Raw genomic sequence first — 10,016 nt, 5'->3', positions numbered from 1 at the left:
GGAGTAGTCGAACAGCCAGTCTTCCGGCTTCATAGAGCCGGTGTACTTGGCCGTATCTCTTGGGAGCGTGAACCCTTTGGGGAAGGGCTCATCTCGGATGCGGGGGCCAAAACAAGGCGGACCCAACGCGTCTTCTTTTAGCGCAAGAGATCGGTTGAGGCGGTCGATCCGGTGGCGGGCATCGTTCTCTCCGACTCCTTCTCGGCGGCCAAGGCGGTCGCCGAGTGTCGGGTGGTCAACAGGCGGCGGGGACGCGCGCCTCTCCCTGCGGGGAGGAGGGGGAGGTGGACAGTCGTCCCGTCGTTCCACTGCTCTTGGGCGGCCGTCATGGTCGCGCTCGATGGTGATGCGAGTCCGGCTGCGGTTGGCAGCCGGCTCCTTGTCTCTTCCATCGCGGACGTCACCGGTCGGTGTCCAGGATGTTGCTCTTTGATCTCGGCGAGGAGGCGGGTCATCGTTCCGCCAGTTGGGTGCTTCAGTGCGGCAGCCGGCTTCTTGCTGCTCAGTAGCCGCGTCAATGAGCCACTGGACGCGCTCCGTCATGTGGCGACGCTCGTTGCCCTCGAGCTTGTCCAGCTCGTCTGCTGCCACCTGGGCAGCTCGTATGTTCTCCGCGGGCATGGCGCAGACAGGGCGATCTGGCCCGAACATGCTAGCAATGGCCGCGCCGTGCTGCCGGACCGTGCCGATGCGGCTAGGCCCGCCAGGAGCCCGCGTGCCGCCAACGGCGCGGTCCATCTCACGCTGGTAAGCCTCCGAAAGGCATCTCATGCTGCCTAGCTTCTTGGCGCTTTCGACGAGCTAGACGCGGCGTGCTTCCAGCTTCTCGGCATCGACGTCCTATGGGATAGATGCAGATAGGTCTTGCAACGCCACCTCAAGCGGGTCTCGAGCACCGTCCCCGCCCGAGCGCTTGCCATGGCTAATGACAAGCACCTCCGTGACGGTGCTTCCGCCGCTGTCCTCGGGAGGAAGCGGTTCGCAGTATACCACCACGTTGGTGGGGAATGCGTCGAGCGACGCCGTGTCGGAGTCGACAAGCATCGGTTCGGTAGAACCAACCGACTCCAAGTCCATAGCCGGCTCGCTGACGATGTGGAGCTGGTCGAGGAGGTTGACGAGGAGGCTCTCGGGGCCATCTGTGCCCGCGTCAGATACGGGCTCGTCGGAGAGGCGAATCTCGCCAACGAGATCGACGAGGCAGCTCGCCGCGCAGGCGACCTCCGTGCCGCGCAGCGCGTCGGTGCAGGCGCCGTCTAGCGTGCCGGGCTGGCTGCGCTCGCCAGGAAGGAACAGGGTTCCTGTCCAGAACAAGTCTACGGACGACGGTGAACCTCGCCCCACTGTGGGCGCCAAATGTCGGGGGTTGGGTGCGACATATGCCAAGGGATGGCTTATCGTGGTGGGAGGGAGTAGAACGTCGCCAGTGCCCGGAAGCGGGATGAGGCATAGACACGAACGCCGGCGTACTTTACCCAGGTTCAGGGCTCTCCTAGGAGATAACACCCCTAGTCCTGCTCTGCGGGGTCTCCGCATGATCACTAAGGCACTAGTGAGTACAATGGTGCTCCTCGAGCTGTATGCTAGAGGTAGAAGAAAGCAGGGCTAGCTCTCTCCCTTCTCTATGTATGAGTCTAGGTCTAACAGGTTGGGAACCCTTTGCAGGGGTGCCCCGGGGGGGTTATATAGGCCTACCCCCCCAGGGGTACAATGGTAATCTGGCCGGGTGTTGGACCCGGCTGTCAGTGTCTCCTGTCGTCGGCTTCTCCGCCGGCCGCTGGGGCCCGCCGCCTTGTGGGCCCTGCCGACTGGTCTGGTGCGGAGCCGACAGGCCGCCTCCGCCGCTTGCGGGTCTGGCCGGCTGCTTGTTACTATAGCCGTAATGCTAATGACGCATGCTTGGTCGGGGAGGCGTGGCTACAGTCCCGCCGTCTGGTGGGAGATCACTATAGCCACACCATGTCTCATCTGGTTAATGGTGCACGGACCCCGAGGGAGGAGCAGGCTGCCTGCTTAGAGGCAGCCTCCCTCGGGTCCGACTGGTCAGGTTCTGCCGCCCTCTGGGCTCTCGCTGCCTGGTAGGGCCCGCCACCTACGGGCCGTACCGATAGGCCGTCGTGGGATCAAGGCTCCGCTTGACAGGGGTAACGTCAAGGATGGAGTGGCAACAGTGCCGCGTCGTGCAGAGATCTCCACCTGTACGGGGTACTGTGGCCGCGCCACGTCCTGGATATGGGGGTGATGGGCCATACTGTAGCCACATACGGTCTTGTCTTCTTAATGGGGGCGCAGACTTTGAGGGCGTCGTGGGCCACCTGCTAGGAGCCGGCCTCTCTGGAGGCCGCCTGCTAGGAGTCGGGCTGTCTTGGGGCCGTCTTCTGGTGCTTGGCCATCTTCTGGCAGCCGGCCGCATGAGCCAGCCGGCCACCAGAAGGCGGCGCTTCATCCTTGATGTGTGAGGGGCGCAGCCGGCCCAGTGTCTTGAAATGCTCAGGTACTCGGGTTAGGCTACCCGTGGCCCATTACTCTGACATATTTTGGGTCAAAGTTTGACCACGTACTGTATTTGACAAGCAAAATGTGAATGCATGTCACCAAAAATTGTATCGTTGGTTCGTATCTGAATGTACTTTCAAATTATATTATTTTTGCAACGTATACCATTTTTTGTGAAAATCATGGTCAATTATGACCCAGAATAAAGGGGAGACTAGTTAATGTGGGGTCGCTTTCTTAATTGAAGGGTAAATAGATTTTGATTTTGATCTAGTCACAGCGCGCCGGCCCTCTCGTCCAATCCTAAATCGCTGCCGCACGCTCCTCTCCCTCTTCTCCATTGCAAAACCACCTCCTCTCCTCTCCATCATCTCCATTCCAAAACCACCGTCTCGCCTCTCCCTCTTCTCCATTGCAAAACCACCTGCTCTCTCCTCGGACGAGGATCCCCTGACATAGCCCATCCTGCCATTGAGACACTAACACATGGGTCCCACCAAGCGCAGGGCCCACCTGTCAGCGACCGAAAGGCAGGGAAACCTCTCCTCTCCATCATCTCCATTCCAAAACCACCGTCTCGCCTCTCCCTCTTCTCCATTTCAAAACCACCCCCTCTCCTCTCCATCATCTCCATTCCAAAACCACCGTCTCACCTCTCCCTCTTCTCTATTGCAAGACCACCGTCTCTCCTTCCATCTTCCAAAGCTAGCACCGGACCACTCAGAAGGACATCTATGGAGAGGATGCAGCAGCGAATCAGGCTGATCACCGGCGGCGACCAGGCAAAGTTAGCCAGGTTGAAGGAGATCCTTACTTGGTTTGACAATGAATGGGAGATTTAGAGGACGGTGAGGGCCATGTGGCAATGTATGCGAAAGAGCGAGACGACGCTGATGAGGGCGGCAATGTACTCCTCGGCAGCAGTCACGCCACAGTCCTTAGTTCATCGAGTATCTCCTCTGGGCGATGGAGCAGACAAATTCACCCGAGGTGAAAGTCAGGCAGAGGTGGTGGGCGTACAGGTCGAAGGTCGAGCACCCAGAGGATAACGAATCGATCGAATATGGTGTGCCGTTCGTGAGGGTGCAGAGCCAGCCGAAGCCACAGGAGTATTCATTCTCCCACCACAAGACGAGGCCGGATGGCGCGACGTCGCTTCCCCGCTGTTCTCCACGGTTCCCTCGACGCTCGCCTCGTTTCAACGGCGTCGGTAGGGTTTAAGGTAAGCTTCGCACTAACCTAATCTTCCATATGCTCATGCTTACAATCAGTGTGCCAGCTAATAAAAATCATGCTTACAATCAGTCTCTGAGTACTACGCCAATCACCCTAAAATAGCTCTGGACCTTTGGGTCAAAGTTGTGACACTGTGTACAAATAAAGAAAAATAGATTGGTGCTTCTTTCAGGAAAAAGTACACCCCTAGAAAATTGCCAATATAAGCTACTAGTATTTTTTTGAAGTCTAAGCTACTAGTATTTGGTTAGCCGTGATGGTCTCTTCTCGGCGGAGTCCTTGTTACTGTCCGGTTGTAGAGAACTTGTCACTTGACCCAATTAAAATACATCAACCGTGTGTTTAGCCGTGATGGTCTCTTCTCGGCGGAGTCCGGGAAGTGAACACGGTTTGAGTTATGAATGACGTAAGTAGGAGTTCAGGATCACTTCTTGGTCATTGCTAGATGACGACCGTTCCGTTGCTTCTCTTCTCGCTCTCTTTTGCGTATGTTAGCCACCATATATGCTTATTGCCTGCTGCAGCTCCACCTCATTACACCAACCTTTTCCTATAAGCTTAAATAGTCTTGATCTCGTGGGTGTGAGATTGCTGAGTCCTCGTGACTCACAGATTCTACCAAAACAGTTGCAGGTGTCGACGATGCCAGTGCAGATGATGGGATCGATCTCAAGTGGGAGTTCAATGAGGAACGTGGTCGTTACTATGTGTCTTTTCCTGATGATCAGTAGTGGAGCCCAGTTGGGACGATCGGGGATCTAGCATTTGGGGTTGTCTTATTTTCATTCGGATCTTGACCGTAGTCGGTCTATGTGTGTATTTTGGATGATGTATGAATTATTTTTATGTATTGTGTGAAGTGGCTATTGTAAGCCAACTCTTTATCCCATTCTTGTTCATTACATGGGATTGTGTGAAGATGACCCTTCTTGCGACAAAACCACAATGCGGTTATGCCTCTAAGTCGTGCCTCGACACGTGGGAGATATAGCCGCATCGTGGGCATTACAAGTTGGTAATCAGAGCCATCCCCGACTTAGGAGCCCCCTGCTTGATCGAATCACTGGCGTTGTTGAGTCTAGAACAAAAATGTTTTGAGTCTTAGGATTATATATATCGGAGAGTAGGATTCTTTTTACTCCTCAGTCCCTTCGTCGCTCTGGTGAGGTCTCCTGACGTAGAAGTTTTGATTCTTCTCTCCTCAAATTTCACTAAATTTTTTTTAGGATCACGCGGGTATCTTGGAATCGTTCCGATGGTTTTGTGACGAGAACTTTGTTCTTGGTGCCTCCTGACATTTAGGGGTTGTGGCAGTGTCCCGGGGAGTTGAGCTCCGAGGTGTTGTCGTCACAATTTTATCGTTGCAGTTCTGGAATACTTGAGTTTCGCCGACATTGAAATCTCTTTTATGCAGTTGTTGGTGAGATCACCTCGACGCCACCCAGTACTGGGGTGGGAGTTTGGGAGTATTGCCATAACTCGTATAACGGATGCTTTTCGAAGGTTGAGGTAAACGATTTCCGAAGGTTTCTTGGTTATGTGTTGACGGATGGATACAGCTGGATCTAGGGATTGCTAGTTTGGGTGATATATTTTGTGTCCCCTGTATCCCCAACACCAGATTGCATAACCAGAAAGTTTCGGGAGTTTATAAGTGGGAATTGAAGTAGCCTTAGGATATCTTTCCGACAGACGCATGATATGAGATTGGGGTTCGACGCCTAGTGGTCCGCCTGTACACGGTTGGTTTTACAGTGGTCTCGTAGTGTCTTAAAGAGTCCTTGGCTATGCCGACTCGGGGACGCTTCGGATGTCATGTGCACAGCCTTGTACATGGTGGTGCTGTACGATCGAGCCCGTGTGGGCCCCACCACGAAAACTTCGGACGAAATCTCTATCATATGTTTGTTCCGGCTTATTCTGCAAGCCAATACTTTGTTTTGTTTTGTATTGTGGTATTCGAGTTGCGTCGAAATCATATGTTGATTCCATATCTTTTTCAAGTGGCTTCTCAACTTATGGAAGTGTGATGATTTACTACGGAATTCATTCGTTCATCCTCGTTCGAATGTTTATTGTGAAGACTATATGTTGCAATTTCTATCCGTTGATTCTACTTATCTATTTGTCTATCAAGATGCTAACGGATGTCACCCTCTTTAGGATGGCTCCACCAACTCGTCAGAATCCGGATCGCAATGAAGGGAGTCAAGCGAACCCTCCGCCACCACCTCCGCCTCCGGAGGCATGGCAAGCTATCATGGCAGCCACCAACGCCAATGCTCAGATGATTCTGCAACTCTTGCAAGAACGCACCCAGGGGCAAGGCAATCAAGGCAATCAAGGTCAAGGCAACAATCAGCCTCACTTCACTACACTCAACCAGTTTCTCGCAAATCAGCCCAAGTCTTTCAGCTACTGTGCCGAGGCCACGGATGCCGATGATTGGCTCGTGGACATCAACAAGCATTTTGAATGTAGCAATGTCAGGCCTGAGGACTATGTCAAGTTCGCTTCTTTCCTGCTCAAGGACCAAGCTGCTGATTGGTTTCAGCAATACAAAGATTCCAGAGGAGGTCGTGTGATCACTTGGACTGACTTCTGTCGGGATTTCAAAGCGCACCACATTCCACAAAGTGTTGTTGAGAGCAAGCGTGAGGAGTTCCGCAATCTCAAGCAAGGCAATATGTCTGTGTATCAATACAACATCCAGTTTCAGAAACTTGCTCGCTTTGCTAAACAAGACGTTCCTGATGAAAAGAGCATGATCTATCACTTCAGAGGTGGCCTTAGAGAGGATCTGCAGTTAGCTCTCGTTCTTGTTGAGCCTACTCAGTTTGATCAATTCTATAACATGGCACTGAAGCAAGAGGCTGCTCAGCTCAAGTGTGAGGGTTCTAAGAAGAGAGTCAGGGACGCAGTTCAGTCTTCTTCTTCCTCACTTGTGACTGCTAAGCAACAGAAGTTCTGGTTGCCTCCTCCTCCTCCGTTTCGTCAGCCTTACCAGCAGAAGAACAAAGGTGGCCATGGTTCTTCCAACTCTTCCAACTCTGGCTATCCGAACAAGTCTCAGAATCAAGCTCCAAAGTCCAATGCTCCTTATCACCGTCCACTCTCAGAGGTGACTTGCAACAAGTGTCAGCAGAAAGGTCACTATGCTAACAAGTGCTTCAACCAAAGGCGTCTTCCGCCTCCTCCTCCTGTCAGATCTTCCAGCAATGTAGTGGTCAAGCATAATCCAAAGTCTGCAAAGGTGAACATGATGAATGCAGCTCAAGCGGAGGAATCTATTGATGTGATAATGGGTAATCTTCCTGTTAATGATATTCCTGCAAAATTTCTTTTTGATACTGGTGCATCGCTTTCTTTCATATCAAGACCATTTGCATTTAAGCATGAGTTGGTTTATCAAGATTTTCCTAGACCGTTATCAGTTGTCTCTCCGGGTAAATTCATGAATGCAAGCTCCATGGTTCTGGATGTTTCCATCAAGATGGGAAACTATAAATTTTTGTCTTCTCCAGTTGTTCTTGGTGACTCAGATATTGATCTAATTCTCGGGATGGACTGGCTTTCTAAGCACAAAGCTCAGCTTGATTGTGCAGTCAGGGAAATTCAATTGACACACTCTTCTGAGGATGTGATTATTTATGCCGCTCATGATGAAACCATTCGGTTTTTTCTCTCAATGAGAAGGGCGAATTGAATGCCATCTCTCAAATTCCAGTCGTGTGTGAGTATCAAGATGTCTTTCCAGAAGAGCTTCCGGGTATGCCTCCTCATCGGCCAGTTGAGTTCGTTATCGAACTAGAGCCTGGTACCGAACCCGTTTGCAAGCGTCCATACAAGCTTGGACCCAACGAGCTGAAGGAATTGAAGAAACAGCTCGATGAACAAGAGCGTCTGGGTTTGATCAGACCGAGTTCATCTCCATGGGGTTGTGGTGTTCTTTTTGTCAAGAAGAAGGATGGCACGGACCGACTTTGTGTCGACTACCGCCCATTGAACAAGAAGACTATCAAGAACAAGTATCCACTTCCCAACATCAATGAGCTATTCGAGCAACTCAAAGGTGCTAAAGTTTTCTCGAAGCTTGACCTTCGAATGGGTTATCATCAGATTCGCATTCGTGAAGAAGATATTCCCAAGACAGCATTCAGAACAAGCTTTGGTTCTTATGAATATACTGTTGTGTCTTTCGGCCTTGTAAATGCTCCTCCAGTTTTCTCTCGGATGATGAATTTCATCTTCAACCCCTATACCAATGAATTCGTTCTGGTGTATCTCGATGATATCTTGGTTTTCTCCAAGAATAAGAAGGATCATGCCAAACATTTGCGATTGGTGCTCGACAAGCTCAGAGAGTATCAATTCTATGCGAAGTTCTCAAAATGTGAGTTTTGGCTTGATGAAGTTCTTTTCCTTGGTCACATCATCTCTGCCAAGGGCATCGCTGTTAACCCCGAGAAGGTGTCCACAATTGTGAATTGGGAACCTCCTCAGAATGTCAAGCAGCTCCGCAGTTTTCTTGGTCTTGCAAGCTATTGCCGAAGATTCGTTGAGAATTTCTCTAAGATTGCAAAGCCTCTTTCCAACCTCCTCCAGAAGCATGTGAAGTATGTCTGGTCTCCTGAGTGTGACGTTGCTTTCAACACTCTCAAAGAGAAACTTGTCACAGCTCCTGTCTTGACTCCTCCTGATGAATCCAAGCCATTTGAAGTTTTCTGTGATGCTTCTCTCCAAGGTCTCGGTGCTATGTTAATGCAAGAGAAGAAAGTTGTGGCCTATACCTCTCGTCAGTTGAAGCCCAACGAAAAGAACTACCCCACTCACGATCTTGAGTTGGCGGCAGTTGTCCATGCATTAATAACGTGGAGACATCTCTTGTTGGGAAGACAAGTGGACATATTCACCGATCACAAGAGTCTCAAGTACATCTTCACTCAGCCCAACCTCAACCTCAGGCAGACTCGATGGGTCGAAATGATTCAAGAGTACAATCCGAGTATTGAATATACTCCAGGCAAGGCCAATGTCATTGCAGATGCTTTAAGCAGGAAGGCTTATTGCAAAAGCTTAATTCTCAAGCCATTCCAACCGGATCTTTGTGAAGCTTTCCGCAAGTTGAATCTCCAAGTTATTCCTCAAGGTTTTCTTGCCAACCTCATAGTCTCTCCTACTTTGGAAGATCAAATTCGTGAGGCACAACTCCTGGATGCCATGGTGAAGAAGGTGAAACGTGGTATCGACAAGGGTCTTTCCAAATACAAGTGCTATCGCATTGATGACAGAGACACTTTATTCTTCGAGGACCGGATTGTGGTTCCTAAAGGTGATCTAAGGAAAGTCATAATGAACGAGGCGCACAATTCTCTTCTTTCCATTCATCCTGGAAGTACGAAGATGTACCATGACCTCAAGCTGTCGTATTGGTGGACTCGAATGAAGCGAGAAATTGCTCAATTCGTGAATGAATGTGACGTCTGTCGAAGAGTGAAAGCAGAACACCAACGACCAGCTGGTCTCCTCCAACCTCTTGCTATCCCAGAATGGAAGTTTGATCATATCGAAATGGACTTCGTGAATGGTTTTCCAAAGTCCAAGCGCGGAAATGATGCTATCTTCGTTGTCATCGACAAGCTTTCTAAAGTGGCTCATTTCCTTCCAATCAAAGAATCCATCACAGCAGCTCAGCTGGCAGAGCTATACACCTCCAGAATTGTCTCCTTGCACGGCATTCCACAATTGATTTCTTTAGATCATGGAAGCATCTTCACCTCTAAGTTCTGGGACTCCTTCCAGAAGGCCATGGGCACAAACGTTCGCTTCAGCACAGCTTTCCATCCTCAAACTAGTGGCCAAGTCGAGCGAGTCAATCAAATTCTAGAAGATATGCTCAGGGCTTGTGTCATTTCCTTTGGCATGAAATGGGAAGATTGTCTTCCATATGCTGAATTCTCCTACAACAACAACTTCCAAGCGAGTTCGGGCAAGGCCCCATTCGAGATTCTCTATGGCAGAAAGTGCCGTACTCCTCTCAATTGGTCAGAGACTGGTGAACGCCAACTTCTTGGCAATGACTTAATCACTGAAGCTGAAGAAATGTGTAAAGTCATCCGTGATAATCTCAAAGCCGCGCAATCGCGCCAGAAGAGTTACTATGATAGTAAGCACCGTGATGTGGCTTTCGAGATCGGAGACCATGTCTACCTCCGCGTCTCTCCAATGAAAGGCACTCGTCGCTTCGGTATCAAAGGGAAGCTTGCCCCTAGATACGTGGGTCC

The sequence above is a fragment of the Triticum aestivum genome, chromosome 7D, assembly GCF_018294505.1.
Source record: "Triticum aestivum cultivar Chinese Spring chromosome 7D, IWGSC CS RefSeq v2.1, whole genome shotgun sequence".
In the NCBI taxonomy this organism is placed as follows: Eukaryota; Viridiplantae; Streptophyta; class Magnoliopsida; order Poales; family Poaceae; genus Triticum; species Triticum aestivum.
The sequence above is the reverse complement of the archived record's forward strand: the minus strand, read 5'-3'. Positions refer to the sequence as shown.